Genomic DNA, 24,123 nt, shown 5'->3' with positions numbered 1-24,123 from the left:
TACACCTGACTTGGTAAGCTATGACACTTTTCTGATTTCGTGGATGTGATGATATTGTGGCTGCTCTCGTGCCTCCTCTTTACCTGCAGCTGTAATCTTGCAGAAGCTGCTTTCCCCTCCCAATTCGTCACTTGTCCCACCCAAGTTTTTGGCAACTGAAAGTGCTTTAGCAAAGGAGTCCATGATCTCAGCTATTTTATTTGAGCATCACCTTCTTGCCCCCCTCCGCTTTGTTTATTAAGAGGCTTCCTTCATGCATCTGGAGCTGAAGTGTTGTTGCAGCAAATAGATTTTAAATGCAGCAGCTGAGAAGGAACAATTGACTTAAATATAGGTCAAGCCTCTCCGCTAATTGGTTGTTGTGCTTTTTCGAGTAGAGGCTTAAGGATGTTTAGTTAGCTGGCACAGGCTGAGAGCGTGTGTGGATTGGGTGGCAGCCTTGTCATCTCTTTAGCTGTTTTTATTCTTTCATTTTTGTACTCTTCTCTGTGATTCGTATGTGAGCAATGGTGGAGTCTAGGCTCTGCTCCTACTGTAGTTTGATACCAGTTGGAATCTGTAAATAACTCCAGGCAAACAGAAGACCAATACATATTCTCTCAGATCCAGTATTATTGGGTTGCTTCCATCTAAATCATTGCATGCATGGAATGACTTTCATAAGTGCAATGCACATAGCTTCCTCCCCTCAATCTTTGCACCTGTCCACCCCCAAATCTGCTTTAGCAGTTTCCTCAAACCCCTGGAGCAGATTTGGGGAGGGGGTGTGGAGGGAAGAGATGGAGACAAACTTTCATTGCACTTCTGGAAATGATTCTGTGCATGCAATGGCCATTGGATTCAACCCTTAATTTGCATTTGTATCCAACTCCTCCTCCTCTGAGCAAAGGATGGTGTCCACAGAGGTGGGTTGATGGGAATTGTAGTATGGTGACAACTGGAGGGCCAAAGTTTCCTGACACTTGCTCTATAGAGTGATCACAGTTAGTTTTTAGCTTCGTAGTGGTGGGGTTGATTTGCCCTGTCAGTTGAATGGGTTGTGGGCAGCTGCCTAGTGGCTGTTCTATGCCAAGATTTCATCTGCTGGATTTTATCACTGTATTGTCGCTGGGTTGGTTTTATTGTTACACAGTTAGTTTTTCATTTTTGTTCTGCATTGTATGGCACCAGCAGAATTTCTCTTATTAGGCAGCTCGTAAATGCAAATAATAAAGTTGAAGCAGCAATCCAAGATTTCTGGTAGATAACAAATTTAACCCCTTGCCCCAAGGATGGAACATGGATGGTTCAAGGCCTCACCAACAGATCTTAAGGTCCAGGCACACTTGTAGGAGAGAAGCTAACTCCTTGAGATGCTTGCACCAAGACCATATCAGCTGTTGAAGGTCCAACCAGTGAACTGAGTTCATTAATGAACTGGCCACCAATGCAGAGGTTTTAGAAAGGGTGAAATATGTTCCTGGCAACAGGTGGACAAATAGATGGGCACAGGAACAGAGGAAGCTGCCTTCTACCAAGTCAAGGCAAACCAGTTGATCTACCAGTGAGCTATGACCATTCTTCACCAGTTTCTGAACCAATGCTCTAATCGGGAAACCACCAGGGCATGAATTATGTTAGCCAGGCCTGTCTTCTGCAACTGCTCCTCATATGGTTGGGTAAGCAGGTGCTTGGTACTTAGTGCCCTATTTTGATTTCTGAGATTCCACTACACATTGCTTATAGATATTGTGACACAACACCCCAGTCTCCAGATTCCAGGGGTTCCAGGTGCTTACCTGGGGGTCACTTTCCTTGGAATGAGGGACAGCAGAGACTGTGGTTTTTGTGTGTTTATTTACACATATAGACAACCTGAGCCTACAATGGAGGGGTTCACAGCATTAACACCCCAAGAGGGTTTTGCTTCTCCTACAACTACAGCCTTGGATTCTAGCAGAAATTCTGTCTCCCAGTTACTCAGCTTGCAGCTTAGCTTCTACCTCCCACACACCTAAACTTCCAACTCTGGACTTGGGTTTTCTAATTACTGGCAACTTGAGGAAAGGCCCCCCACTCATTTTCTGTCTGGCACAGAGTCTCTTACTTTGTCATCTTAGTGGCCCATATTTAAAAGGTCATTACATCACTAGGAAGCTAGCCTGGCTATTCCAGGCATTGAATCTGTGCTGGATCCAGGAATTAGATGGGTGCTCAGCCTACCTGCCTCCAACTCATAACACTATTGAAACTTATCTGCACACAGGCTAGAAACTTACTGGGAAAGAAAGAAAGGAAGGTAGGTTGAGATTCTCTGGATTCCCAGTGCCCTGAGTCTAATCAGAAGTTTTGTCCTTGCAGAATGCAATTGTGAAGTCATAGGACTAAAATAGCACCCTTGTTAAATCTAAGCCCAAAAAAGCCATCCAAAATAAAGCAATAAATAAAGCAAAAGTGCCAAGGCTTGGTTAAGTCTACAATAGAATAAAGTTCACCTTGGTACAGCAGCCAATACATGGCAATTTTTCTATCCAGCTCAGCTCTTGATTTGCTCCTTCCCATTGGCTCCTCTCTATTGTTTTGGATAGATGGAGAAGTGGTTGCTCTAAGCATCCATGGAAAAGGAAGAGGTGCCTTTTACATAGCTTGCAAGACAGAAATCCCAGCTCTGCCAATGACTGCTATAGGTACCAGCGAGCTGTATTCCTTCCTGCTTCTCGTTGGTGCACAACAGCACAACACATAAGTTTCCAACTGCACATTTGCCTCATGCGTACACTACATTTTCCAGTATAAACACAGAAGATCTCCCACTCTTAATATAGAAATTGGGGTCACTCTCCTTCATAGGGCTGGCAGGCTGAAAGCCAGAGAACTTGCCAATACCTGTTTCTCTGAACTGTTGGACTAGGACGGGGGGAAAACTCTGTTGTGCTAGAGGGGGCTATTACACTTTCTTTTTTTTTTTAAATGATTTTTATTAAGGTTTCAATAAAAAGACAGAAAAACATAGAAAAGAAATACACAAATACACAATACATAATCCAAAAAAAGAAAAACACACAAAAAAACTAAAAGCAAAAAAAAAAAGAAACCGAGCAATTAAAAACAATATCACTTTTCATTTCCGTTTTTGAATTTACTTATTTTCTGGACTTCCTCATACCTCCCTCTTTTGTATTCCAGTCCAAATTGTTTGTCCAGCATTTTCTTTTCCACTGTTTTAATCCAAATCTTTAATCTTAATGTAATATAACATCAAAATTTTACCTCTTAAATACCAAATTTCCATTTCCTTAAACTTCTTTAATCCTAATCTTTAATCTTACTGTAATATAGCATTTAAATTTTACCTCTTAAGTACCAAATTTCCATTTCCTTAAACTTCTTTAATCCTAATCTTTAATCTTAATCTATCTATAACTTTATCCTGTACAGCTAGAAACCACTTATTTTCAATCCAACATCACTCTGACATTCTTTAATTTTGCAGTGTTTCTGTAGATAATCTTTGTATTTCTTCCAATCTTCCTCCACCGACTCTTCTCCCTGGTCACGGATTCTGCCAGTCATTTCCGCCAATTCCATATAGTCCATCAATTTCATCTGCCATTCCTCCAGTGTGGGAAGTTCTTGTGTCTTCCAATACTTTGCGATAAGTATTCTTGCTGCTGTTGTTGCATACATAAAGAAAGTTCTATCCTTTTTTAACACCATTTGGCCGACTATGCCCAGGAGAAAGGCCTCTGGTTTCTTAGGGAAGGTATATTTGAATACCTTTTTATATTCATTATATATCATTTCCCAGAAAGCCTTAATCTTTGGGCACGTCCACCAAAGGTGAAAAAATGTACCTTCAGTTTCTTTACATTTCCAACATTTGTTATCGGGCAAATGATAGATTTTTGCAAGCTTGACTGGGGTTATGTACCACCTGTATATCATTTTCATAATATTCTCTCTTAAGGCATTGCATGCCGTAAATTTCATACCTGTGGTCCACAACTGTTCCCAGTCAGCAAACATAATGTTATGTCCAACGTCTTGTGCCCATTTAATCATAGCCGATTTTACCGTTTCATCCTGAGTGTTCCATTTCAGCAGCAAGTTATACATTCTTGACAAATTCTTAGTTTTGGGTTCTAACAGTTCAGTTTCTAATTTGGATCTTTCCACCTGGAAGCCAATTTTCTTGTCTAATTTAAATGCCTCCATTATCTGAAAATAATGAAGCCAGTCTCGCACTTTGTTTTTTAGTTTTTCAAAACCCTGCAATTTCAGTCTATCTCCATCTTGTTCCAAAATTTCCCAATATTTCGGCCATTTGACCTCCATATTGACCTTTTTCAAGGCTTTCGCTTCCATTGGTGACAGCCACCTTGGGGTTTTGTTTTCGAATAAGTCCTTATATCTTATCCAAACATTAAACAGCGCCTTCCTGACAATGTGGTTTTTGAATGCTTTATGTGCTTTGACCTTATCATACCATAGATATGCATGCCATCCAAATACATTGTTAAAACCTTCTAAGTCCAAAATGTCAGTGTTTTCAAGAAGTAGCCATTCTTTCAACCAGCAAAAAGCTGCTGATTCGTAGTAAAATTTGAGGTCTGGCAGGGCAAATCCACCTCTTTCCTTTGCATCCGTTAGTATTTTAAATTTTATTCTGGGCTTCTTGCCCTGCCAGACAAATTTAGAAATATCTTTCTGCCACCTCTTGAAACAATCCATTTTGTCCACGATTTGCAAAGTTTGAAACAAAAACAACATTCTAGGCAATACATTCATTTTTATCGCAGCAATATGGCCCAGCAGTGAAAGCTTCAAATTTGACCAAATTTCTAAATCTTTTTTCACCTCGGACCAACATTTTTCATAGTTATCTTTAAATAAATTCCCATTTTTTGCTGTCATGTTAATCCCCAGGTATTTAACTTTCTTAACCACTGTTAAACCTATCTCGTTCTGAAACTTCTCTCTTTCAGTAAGTGTTAAACTTTTCTCTAAAACCTTAGTTTTTGACTTGTTCAATTTAAATCCTGCCACTTGACCAATACACTTTCTTCTGCTAATGCACTGGGTTAGTTGAATCTGGGCTAGTACATTTAATTCTTTTTGAAGAACTAGATGAACCAGGGAACCGATCTCTTGTGTGTTCCATTCTTACATTTGTGCCCTATCGGAGCAAGCCTTGACTCTTTTTCTAAGTGTCCTGATTATGTCTGGGCAGGCAATGGATTTTAGGGGAGTTGGATTTTGTGTGTGTGTGTGTGTGTGTGTGTGTGTGTGTGTGATCTAGGTTAGTAGCATATTAATTTGGGGGAATAAATTAATTTAATACGACTGATATTAGATATATCTAGGCAGAGTTGGCTTGGAGGTAATGAATGGGAACTATGGAAGGGAAATCACATTTACTTTGAGGGAGATAAGCTGAGAAATTAATTGACGGTAAATAAATTTAAGAGGAATGGATTTGGGTTATCTGAGATGGGGTAGCAGATTAACGGCAGAATTTATCCAGGATGATTTGGAGGGCAAATGAGTTGGCTGGCCTTCCACGATGTTTTAAATTCTAAGTGGGTACTCTACCTGTCTATGCAAATCTTATGAAAATGTTCATCTATGGGTCCGTGCCCTCAATCTTTTAAGTAGCTAGCAATGCCCCTGTTTGTGCTTGTTTCAAGTTACAGAAATCATAAAGCTAATCGGCCTGAGAAGAGAAAGGCCTGCCATGGGAATGGTTGCTCAGTGACTGAATTAATTCCGGAGCATTGATTCAGAAATGTCAAAAGCAAGTAATGAAAAAGAGGGCATATATCCCAAAGAGAGCTAGACAGAAAGACAGTTAGATCATTTGTTTCCTTGTGATGCGGTTATTCTTAATTGTGATAAGCAGCACAGCTTGATGGAAGAATGAGGAGAGTCACACCAAGGTGAGGAATATAAAAGAGGACATCGTTTGTTTTAATCTTGCCATCCTGTGGGATACCCGAACATTACTTATAGGTAGCCACGAAGCAGTCAATTGAATGGAATTAATTTACTATATGAAAAGGATTGTTATATAGTGAAGTGCTGAAGGAACTTTCGGCAAAGGCATAGGGGAGAGCTTACCTAACAAGGTGGTTTGGGAGGCAGAAGACACACAATATTCTGTTTAATTACATCGCTTAGTCTCATTAGGTCATGGCTGTGCATTAGCTGAATGCGAATGAAGGCGACCCACAACAGGTTCTTCAGTCTTCTTAAGTTCTGGTGAGTAACAGCTATGGGGATGACACTCCAGAATGGGATCTTGAGGGTGCTGGGGAAGGTTTTCCCCAACACTTTCTTGTCATGCTGATTTCCCAAGTTATAATCATGCCTCCCATCACCAAGCTACTCTTTGCCCTGTCACAGGTAACATACATGTATAAAGTCTGTACATAAAACATTGAAACATAAGAGCCCTGTTGGATTAGGCCAAATGCACACCAAGCACAGCATCCTGTTCTGGCAGTGGCCAATCAGATGCCTCTGGGAAGCCCTACCCACCTGGAATGCCCAGCAACTGTCAGCGAGAGGCCTACTTCTTCCAACAGTGGAGCTACAACGAAGCCATTGTGGCAAGCAGCTTTATCCGCCATAAATTTGTTTTAATCCAGGTTTCCTCAACCTCAGCCCTCCAGATGTTTTGAGACGACAATTCCCATCATCCCTGACCATGGTCCTTCCAGCTAGGGATCATGGGAGTTGTAGGCCAAAAACATCTGGAGGGCCAAGTTTGAGGAAGCCGGGTCTAATCCCTACCTTGCCTCCTGCACTTGCACACCATTGGATAGCTCAGTTGGTTAGAACATGGTGCTTATCATACCAAGGTCACAGGCTTGATCCCTATATGGGACAACTGCATATTCCTGCATTGCAGGGTGTTGGGCTAGATAATCCTCAGGATTTCTTTCCAACTCTAAAATTCGACAAAGTTATGGATCAGCACTGCTGCTGCATGTTAACACACTATTCTTTTTTTTTAAAAAAAAATATTTATTATTTTTCCAGAAACTTAAACACTAAAAAAAAGACAATGCAAAACATTAACAAAACAAAACAAAAACAATAAAATAAATCAAACAGTTTCATTATCCCCTCTTTCACTCACTTATTTCCACGACCTCCTCACACCTCCCTCTTTGTATTCCACTTCTGATAATTATTTCAGCAATTCCTTTCCATCTTCCTCTGCTTTCTATCCTTTAATTATCTTAACAGATTCTAACCTTATTTTTTCCTTTAATGCTCTATTAACCTATCTGTACTTAATTCCTTATAACATTTCTGCTAAAGCCATATAACTTCATTCCAACATTTTTCTTCACACTATTCCTAGCTTCTTGTGTGGACAAATACCTCTGGGGCTGGAAATTCCTAGGAGATGATTAAGCCAATGGACTTTTGAACTAGCCCAGCAGGGAACTTCGCCCATATGAGGGGCCTGCTGGATCAGGCCAGGGGCCCATCTAGTCCAGCATCCTGTACTCAGAGGGGCCAACTAGATGCCTATGGGAAGCCCAAAGCAGCACCTGAATGCAACAGGGGACCATCCAATGAAACCCAATGCTGGAGGAATCAGACTTTTGTAAAAAACAACAGCAGAAGCCTTTCTGTTAGGTATTTTAGGCCAAGGTATACCAAAAGAAAAGAGGACTTTTAAAATGTATGCCACTAAAGCAGTGAGAATGTTGATCGCACAAAATTGGAAGAGTGGAGAAATACCAACTAAAGAACAATGGCAAGAGAAGTTGATGAACTATGCAGAACTGGAAAAATATAACAGATAGATTAAGAGAAAAAAACAACAGTGACTCTGAAAAGGAAAGGGAACCATTTGTATTATATTTGCAGAAACAAAGAAAGTCTATAGACTTGATGGCAGGATTTAAATAAACATTCACATTGTTAGTATTAGAAAATGTGTAGAAGACAGAAATAATATGGTGTATTCATTGTTATTTTTAGGTTTGAAGTTATTGTATAAATATGTTATTAGTAGCTTTTTCTTTTAGGAGGCAGCAAAGTGGGCGAAAGGAGAAACAAACCAGAAGTGGAAGTTGGGGGAAGCCTAGGAGGGGAGGGAGGGAGGAATACATAGTAAATGTTATGAATATGAGATGTGTGTAATGAATGAAAAAGGAAAAATGAATAAACTTTTCAAAAAAATAAATAAATGCTGGAGGAATCAGGACAGACAAAGGAAAGCACTTTTCCCCACACAGCACCATAGTCAAACTGTGGAACTCGCTCCCCATAAGAGGCGGTGATGGTCACCAGTCTGGATGGCTCCAAAAAAGAATTAGATGAAACCATGGAGGAGAAGGCTATTGATAGCTCTATGCCTCACCCAGCATCATAAGACCAAAAGAAAAGCCTGTTGGATCAGGCTAATGGCTTGTCTTGTCCAGCATCCTTTTCTCACAGTCACCAACCAGATGCTTGTGGGAAGCCTGCAAGCAGGACCTAAGTCTACCCACCTGTGATTCCCAGCAAATGTTGTCCAGAGGCAGACTGCCTGTGACAGTAGAAGAAGAAGAGTTTGGATTTGATATCCCGCTTTATCACTACCCAAAGGAGTCTCAAAGCAGCTAACATTCTCCTTTCCCTTCCTCCCCCACAACAAACACTCTGTGAGGTGAGTGGGGCTGAGAGACTTCAGAGAAGTGTGACTGGCCCAAGGTCACCCAGCAGCTGCATGTGGAGGAGCAGAGACGCGAACCCGGCTCCCCAGATTATGAGACTACCGCTCTTAACCGCTACACCACACTGGTAGAGGTAAAACAGTCATTGTGGCTAGTGGCCATTGATGTCATGAGCAGGAACCATGGTGTGTGTGCTGGGTCCGGGGGTTAACCTGAGCAACACGGTCCAGGTCCGGTCCCGAATCCAAGGGTTCCACGAGGAGTCAGTCCGACAGGGCCCAGGCAGGACACAAGGCAGGAAACCAGGCTAGGTCAGGCACAGGGTCTCAGGCAGGTTCCAGCAAACAGCAATGTTGTTCCTGCAACCTGGGCCAGGGTCTGACAGCCTTTTATCTTTGTCGTGGTAACGGCCGGTCCTGATCCCCCGGTGACTCACCTCCCTGTCTCGCTCGAAGGTGAGCACTCCTCCTGCGAGTACTCAGGTCTCTCCTTCTCTCAGACCTTAGTCTCTGCAGCTTGGGAGATGTCGGTGGGTTACTAGACCCAGAGGCCGCCTCAGCCTCTCCAGACCCAACTGGTAGTGGAGCAGCTGTAAGTGATGGCCCAGCTGATGGCAACGAGGTAATCCCTGCATCTGGAGCCAGGGCAGGCTCAGGCCCCTGACTCAGCCCAGTTGGTGCTTATTGCAGAGGAACCTGTGCAGACTGGGGCTCTTCAGAATCAGGCCCCAGACTTGGTCCAGATGCCACCTGAGGCAAAGGATCTGGTGCAGACTGAGACTCCTCTGGTTCCGAGTCCCAGGCCATCACACCGTATGGACTCCTCCACCTTCTGGAGATGCAGCGCCAACGTCAGATGGGGCCCTCTCTCGGTGTGAAGCGCTAAGTCAGTGTGAAGCCACTGAGTTCCTCACTCCATAATGAGTTCCTCTAATTTCTGGCTGTTTTGCATGACAAGCTCCTAATCAGCTGGATCATTATTGAACAGGAAATTAGTATAAATGAATAATGTAATCATCCCACTTAGAGCCGTGGCTTGGGAAATGCATTTACAACACCTTCTAATGAGGAGGTGAGAGAAGCCGTGGAGTCGATCCCTCCTTGCCACGTTGCTCGCTCTCCCCCTGCCAGCCAGACCTCCCGAGGGTCCACAGTTCCATCTCATTAGCAGTGAATTCAGCTTGGAGGCTTTAACGCTGACTGGGTTTGATTCCACGCTACGTTTTAATCTCTCACCTGCCTGGATTTATGTTGCGGTCCCTTACCTGTAAATTCTTACCTGTCTCGACACGACTGATTTATGTCCTTTCCTTTTCAAAGGGGCTTCTCCTTTTGCTCTGGGCACTCTTCTGCAATATTCTGGCATGGGAGCAGAAATAATAATGACCTGCAACTTCAAATTGAGCTTAAAGCTATTTCCCCTCGCAGGGAGTCGATGTTGTGGGCAAATCATGAGCCCGACCCGTGCATGCGGGGCTTAGGTAGCTCCACATCACAGGGAGTTCCTGGCTGCGTCATTTCATATCGGCCAGTCCAATTGGCCGAAGGGGGCATGGCTTAGCCTATTTAAACAAGCCGTGGCCAGGCTTGCACCCTCTTTTACCTTGCTCCCCCTTGCGCAGTTCTCCCGCCCTCCCTGTCATGGTCCGGTTCATGGGCAATCAAAGTCCTGGCAGGGGACGTCAGGACCGTGGGCAAGATGGCGGGGTGGGAGCAGGAACGGGGGTCCAGAAGCCAGGAGTCAGGACAGGGAGGAGTCAAGGGTCCGAGGATCAAGAAGTCAAGGGTCCGAGGATCAAGAAGCAAAAAGTCAAGAAGCTGAGGTTCAAGGATCAGGAAGCAAGAAGCCAAATGCAGCAAGGCAGGAAGCGTGTTGCTGTGGCAAAAAGCCGAAGGGAAATGCTGACCTTATATGCCTTCCCAACTCTTGCCACCAGGTGCTGTGAGTTACCAATCGGCCTCACCTGTGTGGCCGCGCCTTGCCTCTTCAGAACAAACTTAGGAAGGCCCCAGTCCTGCAAAGTCCTATTGGTCACAGGGCCTGGCTCCTGCACTCACACCTGACACTCCCTCCCTTAGGTTGGGTCCTTATCCTTTGACCTTGCTATGGACTTCGGTTGGTCTCCTTGGTTGTCCAGGGGGCCTGGCAGGAATTTTTCCCACTTGGCAAATTGGCACCAGCCACTTGGTTTTTCACCTACCTCGTAGCAAATCATCACAGTTTGTAAGGTTTGGCGGTTAGGCATTGGAGTATTTGATTGGAGGTGAGGGGAGGTGGCTGCCATCACCTACCCCTCCTATTTCAAGGGTATTCTGTTAAAGGAATCCAGGGGGCGTGTCCTCTGTCCGAAGCCCATATGGGGGCCAGGGCTATAGCACGACCCCTATCGGTGACCCTGGGTTCCTAGTTGATGTGCACCAACAGGGCTCCCCCTATCGGTGGTTAACCCTTACTAGACTCCCGGCAGGCGGGCAGGAGTCAGATATAGTCATTGGTTCCAATGCCTAAGCCAATACCACTCACATTCTGTAATCAATAAAGTTGTGGCCCTTTTCAGCCCATTAACCTAAATTCTGGTGCCAAGTGTCTTTATTCTACAATGGGGGAGGGTTCAGGACCTTGCCACACAAAGGACTGTTGTGTGATAATCTCTCTTCTCCCCCCTCCTCTCCTCAGTAAGTTTTCCATAGCTGGAAACACTGAAGTAATGCTATTTTAAATTCCAAAAATGGAAGAGATAATTCTTGGGCATTAAATGATGTTCTTTTGTGCTGTAGGTGAGTGATGGGGATTGGGTCAAAGAGAACATTCATTTCCATTCAGAATAGACTCCCTGCGTACATGTTAATTTTTTAATGTGATGGCGGTCGAGGGGAAGGCTAGGTTTTTGTTAGGAAGAGTAATAGTCCTCAGCCACTCTTCGGCTGGCTTACCTTGATATTCAAGGGAAGCTGTAGAATAATACCAGCATAATCAGGGTCACGCACCGTCTTCAAATCTTAATCTTTGAGGCAGCAATTCTGGCCTGAAACAAAAGCTGCTTTCAGGCGTCCCTTCCTTCCTCGTAGCAAACCATTTTTTAAATAAAAGTAATTTGGTTTTTGAAAAGGCACACCAAAACGAAGATTTCACAGGCACATCTGCATAATTAAAATGCATATGATGGATCATTAACACAATGAAAAGAGAACTGGTGGGAGCATTAAAGTTGCATTATTATTATTATTTTAAAAAAGCTCCTCTGTGGCTTCTTTGTCGACACATACCTCTGGATAACCGGAGACCACAACATATGGCAAAGTTCTAATTAAATCTGAAGGAACAGCCTCTATTGCCAGACACAGACTGCAGTACTAAACTTACTCACTGGAAATAAGCGAAAACAATGGGGCTTACTTCTGCGTAGATGTGTATAGGATTACCCTGCTATCAACAGTTTTGCTATCGATCCTGTAGCTATAACTACCTACCTACCTACTCCTCCATGTTGGTGCCAAATAATCAACCTTAGCAACAAGCACAGTGTAAACTAGTGTTTGGAGTGAACTAATTCAGTTTAATGAAAGTTCACTGAATTGCTTCAAAAATCTCTGAACTGCATCTGAAAGTAGCTCCATAGCTGCTGAGTGAACTGAATGTAAATTAAGTTTATGTTGAGAAAGAACTGTGCATGGTTTCAAAATATATTCAAGTTCGTTTTCATACATTTTTTAAGCCATTCCACTGTGTATATATTTCCAAATCTTAGTCTTCTGGCATATATTTTATACTTCAACACAGCGTTCCTCAGCGTTTTGAATGCTGAAATTCTTCTGCCAAGGATAATTTAAGCGAACTTGAATTGAACTGTGAGCTGAACTGAACTTGTTTGCTTCATAAAGGGACAAAGATGAACTTGAATAGTTCCTTTTTTTGACATCTTGAACTGGAATTGGTTCCTTTTAGAAGTCAACTTTCCAAGCGCTACTGTAAATACTCATTAGAGAAGGAATGTAACTTTATGTACTTACTCCTGTGTTGTTTGGAATATTAGGTTAGGGATTCTGAATGTGTGTATTTAAATATTTTGTGTGTGTGCAGAGTTTTAGACATACTCAGAGACAGACATTTGCGTTAATGCTAGGGGAAAACAAGACCACTCCTTCCTCCCCATCCCACACATGTAAGAAAATCGATGCAATAAAGCACCACAGCTTCTCAAAAGCCATTATAGTGCCATTGGAGAAGCAAAAAACACATTAAAAATGTATTCAGACACATTTTAAACATGCATATTGTTTAGCTGATGAGGGTAATGGCTGTTCTGGAGCTATCACGGCTTGTTATGCAAAACCTGTTTTTATTTATACAATTTTAAAGGGGCATTATTTACCCAAAATGACAGTAACAGCCCCTCTTTAGAAATTGACATATAAATTGTAATTTGGGTGCTTGGGTTATCAATCCAAGGCATTGCAGGGGCTCTAAATGAGTCGTAACGCAGGCAATCGGCATGAATTTTAATAATGCAAAGGACACAGCGGTTATTGCAATGCTGTGATTATTTATCAATGATTGTGCGGCACCCCAAATTATCCCAGGAACTCCCCACAAAATGCCATAGATAAATTACATTGGGGCCATGAGTTAAATTTACAGAACTTTACAGAAATATGCCAACTAGTGAGTCAAAAATCATTGTTGACCTTCAGAGACAACAATGAACTCTTGAACTCTTGAAAACTCAAGTGAAAGATAAAAATGGCATCAATGTTCAATTAAAAAATAGGCAGGACTGGATGAGTTGTTAGGTTAAATAAACTGCAGTTTAGGGCACTGTTAATTGAGGGCTTCAGTTATTTGTTTGTGGAAAGGTTAGAAGACATTGCATCAAACCAAGTGTTATCTCACACTAGGGATGGAAGGATCAGACAATTTCAGTTCTCTACATTTCTCATTCTCACAAACTTCCATTCTCCCTCTTTCTGCAGCAATTTCTTCAGCATTTTAGTGCAAATTTCTCTTACTAAACGCATTTTTTGTATGCGGTTTTGACCAATGTATGTATTTTCACAAACCATTTCTCCAAACGTTATGTACTGGTCTGTTGTTTTCATGAATATATTCATTTTACGCACAATTTCCTCTAATGTACGCATCTTTTAAAAGAGTGGTTGGCTGGAGAACTACATTGCAAAATTTGGATAAATGCGAATTTATTGGAGTCAATTTTACAAGAGTCAATAAAATCAAATGGTTGGCGCGTACTCAGACTTTTTTTGCACTTAATGGCTGTGTTAAAAAAGATTGCAGAAATGGTGTATATGAGCAGGATTCTTTATGAGGTCAAAGAAGCTGGCAGTGACATACAGAATTAATGTAGAGAAGTCTTGAAGAAGTCTTTTGGTGAAAAGGACTGAAAACACATACAATCTTCTGAATCAGAATACACTGCAGCCTTGCCCCAAATTGACTCCAGGTCAGGTCTGACTGGAAATGAGGGAAATGAGAGCTCTCCCCTCACAGAAGCCTCCCCCATAAAACAGCTGAGGGCCTAACACAAAAGGGGAGCCACCATTTCACAAATCATGAGTTTGACGTTCTTCCATTTTCTCTTTTTTTTGACAGCCTCCCCACGTGGAAGATACCAGTTTTAACAATTTGTCACTCTGAGGCACTCGATTAAATAATAAAGCACCACACCAGGCCTTCGAGTGTTGCCTTCTGAGGTAATTTATTTTTTTTGCATCCTTCTCCTTCTCCTTTTGAAGGCAATTTGCCCTCATGGGGTCAGACACAATGGGCTGTCATCAGAAGCTGTTGTTTGTGGAGGCTATTTATTTGCCATTTCAGTCAGTCAGCTTTTCCGTCGGAGGGGAAATAAAGAGTGTGTTCATCACGTTCCCATCACTCTCACAGATACATTATTGGGGGACTTCCTCGCCACTATTCTTTGTTATTATGCTCCAGATGTGCATTATGGAAGACGTGTATCTTGGAGTTGGTTCAGACAATACGAACAGAAGAAAGACCTGCTGGATCAGGCGAATGGCCCACCTAGTCCAGCAACCTGTTCTCACAGTAGCCGAACAGCTACCTGTGGGGAAATTGCAAGCAGGACCTGAGCACATGAGCCCTTTCCCCTCTTGCAGTTTCCAGCAACTGGCATTCAGAAGCATTCGTGCCTCGGATGGTAGGGACAGACAATAGCCATCATGGCTACATTTCCTTTCTTCACAAGAACAATTTCAACTGTCCAGAGGCATGCATTCTTGTGATCATTTGTAACCTACGGATCAAGGTGTTTATAGCTATAAAGGTAAAGGTAAAGGGACCCCTGACCATTAGGTCCAGTCGTGGCCGACTCTGGGGTTGCGGCACTCATCTTGCTTTACTGGCCGAGGAAGCCAGTGTACAGCTTCTGGGTCATGTGGCCAGCATGACTAAGCTGCTTCTGGCGAACCAGAGCAGCGCAGGGAAACGCCGTTTACCTTCCCGCCGGAGCGGTACCTATTTATCTACTTGCAATTTGATGTGCTTTCGAACGGCTAGGTTGGCAGGAGCAGGGACCGAGCAACGGGAGCTCACCCTGTCATGGGGATTCGAACCGCTGACCTTCTGATCGGCAAGTCCTAGGCTCTGTGGTTTAACCCACAGCGCCACCCACGTCCCTTTATAGCTATAGCCAGCATTTCCATGAGAGCAGTTGCTCAAAGAAGTGCCATCACGATCACAAGAACTGCTGCCAGCAATATACTTTGGATGCACAATTTAAAGATTGCAGAAATGGCTGGTTGGAAATGTCCTGGATTGATACTGTTATGTAGTGTAGTTTCACCCTGGGCCAACAGGGGGATACTGTATATAGTTTTCACTCAGGTCTGTAGATAGTTTTCACTCAGGTCCGCGGCAGTTATTTTAGGCGGGAACTCTGGGCTGTTGTGGTTACAATGTTGACAGCCGGCTGCCTATAAATACAGGCCGGCTGAGCTGTTCGCAGTCAGTTCTATTCCAGCTTACCATAATAAAGAGCTACTTGAAGAAATCGCTGTGCCGGCTGCTATGTCAACCCACGACTTAACACTGGCGACGAAGGTGGGATTGATGGACATCAGAGCACAGCCAGATGCGGCCAGCCTCTGAACTGAGCTGAATCACTGAGCTGAATCACAGAGCGAAATCACTGGGCAGAACCAATTCAGAGCTGACTGTTCTGGCTAGAGCACTGTGTTCCATCCATCGCCCTTCACGCCGGCATCGGAATCATGGCTTCACTTGTGCCTCTACCGCCGTTTGCGCCAGCCTCTGAATCATGGGACTCCTACCTCGCTCGGTTCGACTGCTACCTCCAAGCCAACGAGCTGACAGCAGTATCAAAGGATCGGAAGCGGGGCCTATTCCTCAGCCTCTGTGGGCCTGAGGTGTTTGAGACGGCCCGAGCGTTGGTTGCGCCTGAAGCAGTCCAGGCAACACCATGGGACACGATCCAAGAGAAGCTCCGCAACCACTACGCACCAAAGCCGTCCAAGATTGCTGCCCGCCATGCGTTCTACCACCGGAACCAGGCAGAGGGGGAGTCAATCAACAACTACACCATCGCCCTGCGACAGGCTGCAATGCACTGTGAGTTCCGAGACTTAGACGATGCCCTGATGGATCGAATCGTCTGCGGGGTCCGGGATATCCATCTGCAACGGCGCCTCCTAGCCAAGCCAGACCTCACGCTACAGAAAGCCATTGAGGAGGCTGTGGCCTCAGAAGCTGCTGAACGCTCCGCCCAGGAGATCCGCAAGTCCAGCAGCCCGCGTCTTGCTAGGGCGCCAGTTCCGGTGCATCATGAAGAGGCCAGCAGTGAGGAGGCATCCTCCAGTGAAGACGAGGACGTGCACCAGACAAAGCGGGAGCGCAGGAAGTTCCAACAGAAGTCCAAGGGCCAACCGGAATGTGCTGGCTGCGGAGGCAACCATTCCCGTGCCAAGTGTCGATTCAGAGACGCCATCTGTAGGAAGTGTTCCAGAAGGGGCCACATCGCTAAGGTCTGCCGATCGGCTCCGTCTGACACCCCCCCTTCATCGACTCGCAAGTCCAAGTCTTCACTCCAGTCTGCCAAGGAAAGTTGTTTCGCTCTCACCAACTGCCGCTGCCCGTCTGGAACCACGATTGGCCAAACCGACTCGCCTACGCGACGCAAGCTGAACGTCACGGTGCTCATTGAAGGAGCTCCATGTGACATGGAGATCGACACCGGGTCTGCCCTGTCCATCGTGTCATGGAGCACCATCAAAAGACTGGTACCCAGAGTGTCCAAAAGGCAACTCGACTCTCACCGCGTACACCTGAGAGACTACCAGGGAAACGACATTCCCGTGGTAGGCGTTGGCCGGTTCCGGATCGCCTTCAAGGATTTTTCGGGCCTGCTCCGGTTGGTGGTGGTCGAAGGTCAGCGGCCAAGCCTCCTAGGGCTAGACTGGTTTGATGCCCTCGGCCTGGAAGTCACCGGCATCAACTGCATCTCTAACGCAGAGACTGAGGGTCTGGTCAAAGACTTTGCCGAGGTTTTTGACGGCACCTTGGGCCAATATACAGGTACGCCCATCTCCTTTAGCCTTGATCCACAAGTCGCCCCCATCAAGCTAAAGCCACGCCGGGTTCCCTTTGCTCTCAAGGCTAAGGTGGACGAACAACTGGACAAACTGATCGCCCAAGGAGTTTTGGAGCCGGTTGACCACACAAAGTGGGAAACCCCCATCGTCACGCCTGTCAAGCCAGATGGGTCGGTGAGAATCTGCGCTGACTACAAGTGCACGATCAACAAGGCACTTCAGCAGCACGCTTATCCGGTTCCTGTTGTCCAACACCTGCTGCATTCCCTGGGTGAGGGTAAGGTCTTCGCTAAGCTGGACCTTGCCCAAGCCTATCAACAACTGCCAGTCGATGATGCCACTGCTGAAGCCCAGACGATCGTCACCCACCGGGGGGCATTCCGTTGCCGCCGGTTGCAGTTCGGGGTGAGTGTGGCTCCTGGCATCTTCCAAAGCCTTATGGAGCGTCTCCTGCAAGGGCTTCCGGGCGTGGTACCATATTTTGATGACGTCTTGGTGTCTGCAGACTCACACCAGCAGCTGTTCGAGCGCCTCCGTGCCGTGCTGACCAGGTTCCAGGAGGCCGGGCTCAAGGTAAAGAGGGAGAAGTGCCAGATCGCCGTTCCACAGGTAGAGTTCCTGGGCTATCTTATCGATGCCTCCGGTCTTCATCCAACCACATCCAAGATCCGCGCTATCCAGCAGGCCCCCACCCCAAAGAACAAAACGGAGTTGCAGGCATTCCTGGGGCTGCTGAACTTTTATAACATGTTCCTGCCCCACAAAGCCACAGTGGCTGAGCCTCTTCACCGACTCCTTAGCACTAAGACGCCTTGGGCCTGGGGTCATCGGGAGACGGCGGCCTTCAACGCGGTCAAGGCTCTCCTTTCTTCAGACAGTGTGCTGGTACAGTACAGTGAATCCAGGCCGCTGGTCCTTGCCTGTGACGCCTCACCTTTTGGCATCGGTGCTGTCCTTAGTCACCGTTTTCCAGATGGAAGAGAAGCACCGCTCGCCTACTTTTCCAGGACACTATCTCCGACGGAACGGAATTACAGCCAGCTCGACAAGGAGGCATTGGCACTTGTGGCTGGAGTGAAGAGGTTCCATGAATACCTCTATGGCAGGACTTTTGACCTCATCACTGACCACAAGCCACTCCTGGGCCTCCTCGCCGGTGATCGTCCAACTCCACCGGTCCTCTCACCACGCATGCTGCGATGGACTGTTTTCCTGGCTGCCTACCACTACCGGCTCATCCATCGCCCGGGGAAATCGATGGGCCATGCCGACGCCCTCAGCCGTTGCCCTCTTCCAGCATTTGTGGAAGACCCGGCTCCAGCTTCATCGCTCCTTCTGATTGAGGATCTTCCGGCAGCGCCTGTATCGGCTGCCACTGTGGCCTCCGCATCTGCCCAGGATCGCACCATCAGCCGGGTGCTCAACTGGGTGTGGAGGGGGTGGCCACAAGGGCCTTTTGCATCGGAGTTCCAGCCCTTCGCAACCAGACAACATGAACTCTCAGCTCATCGCGGCTGCCTGCTGTGGGGAGACCGTGTCGTGATTCCCCAGGGACTCCGTCAGCGCGTCCTGGAGGCTCTGCACGTTGGCCACCCGGGAATTGTCAAAATGAAGGCGTTGGCTCGGTGTTACGTCTGGTGGCCTAATATGGACGATGCCATCACTGCCTGGGTGTCCGCCTGTCAAGCGTGCCAGGAGTCGAGGCCTGCACCACCGGCAGCTAAGGGACACACCTGGGAGACGCCAAAGACACCCTGGTCGAGGGTGCACATCGATCTGGCTGGCCCCTTTCACGGCCGGACCTTTATGGTAGTGGTGGACGCCTATTCCAAATGGCTGGAGGTCGCCCTGATGCCCTCCACCACTACCGAAGCTGTCATCCGGGTGCTGCGAGGCCTGTTTGCAACGCATGGGTGTCCTGATGTTCTTGTCTCTGACAACGGACCGCAGTTCACGTCAGGCACGTTTGAGCGGTATCTTTTGGGACTGGGCATCCGCCATGCCCTAACGGCACCCTTTCATCCATCCAGCAACGGGCAAGCGGAAAGAATGGTGCGCTCGACAAAAGAGGCACTGGCGCGCCTGGACCGGGGAGACTGGCATGAGCGGGTCGCCGAATACTTGTTCGTGCAACACATCACCCCTCATGCGGCCACAGGGAGGAGTCCTGCTGAACTGCTTATGGGCCGCCGCCTCAGGTCACCGCTCGACCGGCTACACCCAGACTTTGCCGTGGCTGAACCCCCAGGCTGTGCCAACGCACCACGGTCATTTGTCCCAGGAGACCAGGTCTTTGCCCGGAACTATGTGGGGGACATCCCTTGGGTGCCAGCCACAGTAGTGGGAGTCACTGGACCTCGCTCGTACCAGGTGGCACTCGAAGACGGACGCTTGTGGCGACGGCACATAGACCAGCTTAGGCGCAGGGTTGGGGACTTGGACACTACCGAGGTGCCCCCAACTGCGCTTGCGGCTCCAGAAGAGACACGTACAGATGGCGAGGCCCCACCTACACCTCCCTCGCGAACTGCCAGCGTGGAGCCGAACCAAGCCGTTTCAGAACAGGCTCAGACCACTCCACTTGCGGAGGCTCCACCCACAGCAGCGGATCCAGGGGAGTTGGTTCCAACGCCACCTAGGGTCGCACCACAGCCTCAGCGAGAACTGTGTGGCCCTCCGGACTTGGCTACCAGTCCCCGGCGGTCTGGCAGAGTTTCCAAGCGCCCAACTTATTTAAAGGACTATGTTGTTGGACAGGTATCACTGTTGGTCTAAGTATGGGAAATGTAACCGATATGCTTTTGTGCTTAATTGAACCATTACGCGTAGTGCTGTATATAAGGAAACCATTACGATTGTAACTAACGCCTTATCTCGGTGGGGAGGGGTGTTATGTAGTGTAGTTTCACCCTGGGCCAACAGGGGGATACTGTATATAGTTTTCACTCAGGTCTGTAGATAGTTTTCACTCAGGTCCGCGGCAGTTATTTTAGGCGGGAACTCTGGGCTGTTGTGGTTACAATGTTGACAGCCGGCTGCCTATAAATACAGGCCGGCTGAGCTGTTCGCAGTCAGTTCTATTCCAGCTTACCATAATAAAGAGCTACTTGAAGAAATCGCTGTGCCGGCTGCTATGTCAACCCACGACTTAACAGATACACTGTCAAAAATGATGAAACAGAGGTTGCTGATAATGGTATCTTCACAAGTAAGGTCTCCAGTGGATGAGACCAGTGATATCATCATATATATATATGTGAGTAGCAAACTCAAGTACTATGTTATGACTTGTTGTCTTGAGAGACAATGGAGTGCACCTCCAGGGGCTAAAGTCAAACTGCTGCATTAACAGTACCAAGAAACCTCCCTGGGGCACAAGCCCGGGCAATGTTTGGACCCATGGCTGCCCAAATAACAAGTTCTCTCCTCTTGGCCTCTGGTGTGGTTGAAAGGAAAGCAGAGCAATACGTTTGGCAGCAGCTTGGTTGCCAGAGTTGCCAGAAGGAGGTGTACAAGGCATCCTCCAACTGTCTAAGGCAGCAGTTCTCAACCTGTGAGTCCCCAGATGTTGTTGGACTACAACTCCCATCATCCCTGAGCTCTGGCCTTGCTAGCTAGGGATGATGGGAGTTGTAGTCCAACAACATCTGGGGACCCACAGGTTGAGAACCGCTGGTCTAAGGCACTCCACTCTAGATTTGTGTAGGGTCTACTCCTAGGCCTTTTTTCTCCCAAAGATATCTCACAAGGCAGTGGATGTTTAGGCTGAGAGCTTTCCTTCTCCTAGATAGGCTACCTACCCAGGCTGACGAGTCCCACCTGCCCCTCACTTCCCTTTACAGCACGTGCAGAAACTGCCTGCTTGACTATTGGACCCACTCTTGGTCTCGTCTGCTCAATCCACTGGAGCCTGTCTTTGCACGCAGGGCAAGTCCCTAACTTACCAAAGGTTTGAGACCTATCAGCTACCTTCACCAGGGTTTAGCTGGCCAGTCATGAGTTTTGACTATGGATGTAAGAAGGCATCATTTTCCATCCCACCCTGTATTCATCACACACAGCACTGTTTCCACTCTGCTGCAGTTGTCCATCCCAAACTATGCTATTTGTCTCACTGTCTAAAGTTCACTACTAGATTTAAGGGGGGAGAAAGTTATATGCACTATTTGTTAACTCACTTCTAATATATCCAAGATAGGAATCTGTTGTATATGGAGTCTGACCATTGTTCCATCAGTATGACCTATATGGGGCTAGCCAGTTGTTGCTGTTGGACTCCAGCTTCCATCAGCCCCTGTCTGACCAATAGTCAGGGATGATGGGAGTTGTAGTCTAGCTGTGCCTCTCCAGGGTTTTAGAAAGGAGTCTTCACCAGCGCTACCTAGATATGTCTGGGATTGAAATTGGGACCTTTTGTATGCAAATAATAATAATAATAATAATAATAATAATAATAATTTATTATTTATACCCCACCCATCTGGCTGGGCTTCCCCAGCCACTCTTGGCAGCTTCCAACAAAATATTAAAATACAGTAATACATCAAACATTAAAAGCTTCCCTAAACAGGGCTGCCTTCAGATGTCTTCTAAAAGTCTGGTAGTTGGTGTTATCTTTGACATCTGGTGGGAGGGTGTTCCACAGTATGCAAAGCACTTGCTCTACCAATAAACTACAGTGCTTCCCCTATGCAAATCCTATGCACTGTATGTAAATATTATAGCCTAAAAGCAGGTGGATGGGGCACAAACTAATTCTGCCCTTGTACTTCATTGAGAGAAACTGAGGTTCAAATAGTGCCTGCAGTATTGTGTTTGATAACAGGCCTTTGACAAATTTAATCAAACTCCAAACATTCTGGACGCATTATTGCTTTCATGGATTCCAGACAAAGACTAAATGAAGGGCATAAATGATGCCAAAATGCAGTAATGAGATGTTTTAAGTCATAAGCTTGTCCTTGGGCAAGTAAACCAACAGCATTTATACACCAAGTAAATAAAGTGGCTGAAATAGCTTGGAGAGAAAAAGAATTAAAAGAGCAATTCTGTGCCATTTTTAATGGATCTGAACAAAAACCAATTTGATCTGTATTAGGTTTTTTTGAGCACCGAAAACAGTTTCTGTGTTTCTATCCTTGATGCCAACATATTAATGTTGCTTCAACAATCTCTTTGGCTGCAATCCTATCCATGCATACTAAGACACGTACTAAGAAGTAGACACAGGATTCAATGGGACTTGCAAAACAGGATTAGGATTGCAGCCTCCCACTTCCTTATTTGCCCTCAATGCCATTTAATTCCACCGGATGGCACAGCGTAGGTCGCTTTTCTCAATGATGTCATGACATTCTATGTCTGATGTGATGGCATCATGGGTGCCCAGAATCAAAATCTGATTGGTTTACACAGGCAATTGTTGTAGGTAGAAATGTAGGCAAATTAAGCTAAGACCAGTTAGAGCAATGAAGGAAAAAATGGTGCAAAGAAAACTGCTCCAAATGAAGGAACAAAAGGGGACCAAACAGCAGTGAAACGGAGCCATAGCTCAGTGGTAGAGCATCTGATTTTTATGCAGAAGATCACAAGTTCAACCTCAGCATCTCCCAGTAGGGCTGAGAATGTAGACAGTATTGAGCTAAATGGACCAATATTCTGGCATGGTATAAGGAACTTTTCTATGATCAACAAAATGAATATTAAATCATATGTAAAAAGCAGAGACATTACCTTGCCAACAACGGTCCGTATAGTTAAAGCTATGGTTTTCCCAGTAGTGATGTATGGAAGTAAGAGCTGGACCAAAAAGAAGGCTGATCGCTGAAGAATTGATGCTTTTGAATTATGGTGCTGGAGGAGACTCTTGAGAGTCCCATGGATTGCAAGAAGATCAAACCTATCCATTTTGAAGGAAATCAGCCCTGAGTGCCCACTGGAAGGACAGATCATGAAGCTGAGACTCTAATACTTTGGCCACCTCATGAGAAGAGAAGACTCCCTGGAAAAGACCCTGATGTTGGGAAAGATGGAGGGCACATGGAGAAGGGGACGACAGAGGACAAGATGGTTGGATAGTGTTCTCGAAGCTAACAGCATGAGTTTGACCAAACTGCAGGAGGCAGTGGAAGACAGGAGTGCCTGGCGTGCTCTGGTCCATGGGGTCATGAAGAGTTGGACACGACTAAATGACTAAACAACAACAAATGCTACCTTGGGCTTCTGTGATGGAAGGAAGGTGAGATATAGAACATAGTATTTATTTGTCTATGTTCACCTGCATTGGTTATTTATTCTAAAATATTTATTTACTGCTCTTTATTTAAAAATATCCAAAGTGACATACAACATAGAATTAAAGTAAACATAACAAAGACAATATACAAGTTTAAACCCATAAAACAGCACTATGCACATACAATCCAAGCTGATAGTTGTGAGACCATTACTGATAATGCAATTTGACCTCAGGTATCGCCATACTGACTATAAATAGGAGAAAATTAGCTGCAGATTGCTTAAAAGGCCAAGCTGGATGAAATTAGCTTCTTTTCCTTCCCACCCCATTAGAAGGTTGCCAGTTGTTGAAATACAACATTTCCCCCCTCCTTCTACTCCTCTTCCTGGGGTTTAAAAGCTTAGCAACGCCAAGAATAGGCCTGTTACTGTGGCCTACTGACAACAGTGCAATCATAAAGCCTCATTTCCTTTACAAACTACCATAAAGTCTCCAACACCGAATCACAGAGAATCTCGTCTCAAAGGACAGCCCCCCCACTGACAAATCTGTATTTCCCAAATTACAAAATCTATGAAGGGGAGGCCCTCTGTCTTCCAACAATCTCGTAAAACAAGACCAATTATTTCCTCCACAAAACCTCACAACA

Source organism: Podarcis pityusensis (genome assembly GCF_964106645.2).
Source record: "Podarcis pityusensis genome assembly, chromosome: 11".
NCBI classification, from domain to species: domain Eukaryota; kingdom Metazoa; phylum Chordata; class Lepidosauria; order Squamata; family Lacertidae; genus Podarcis; species Podarcis pityusensis.
Note: the sequence above shows the minus strand (reverse complement) of the source record.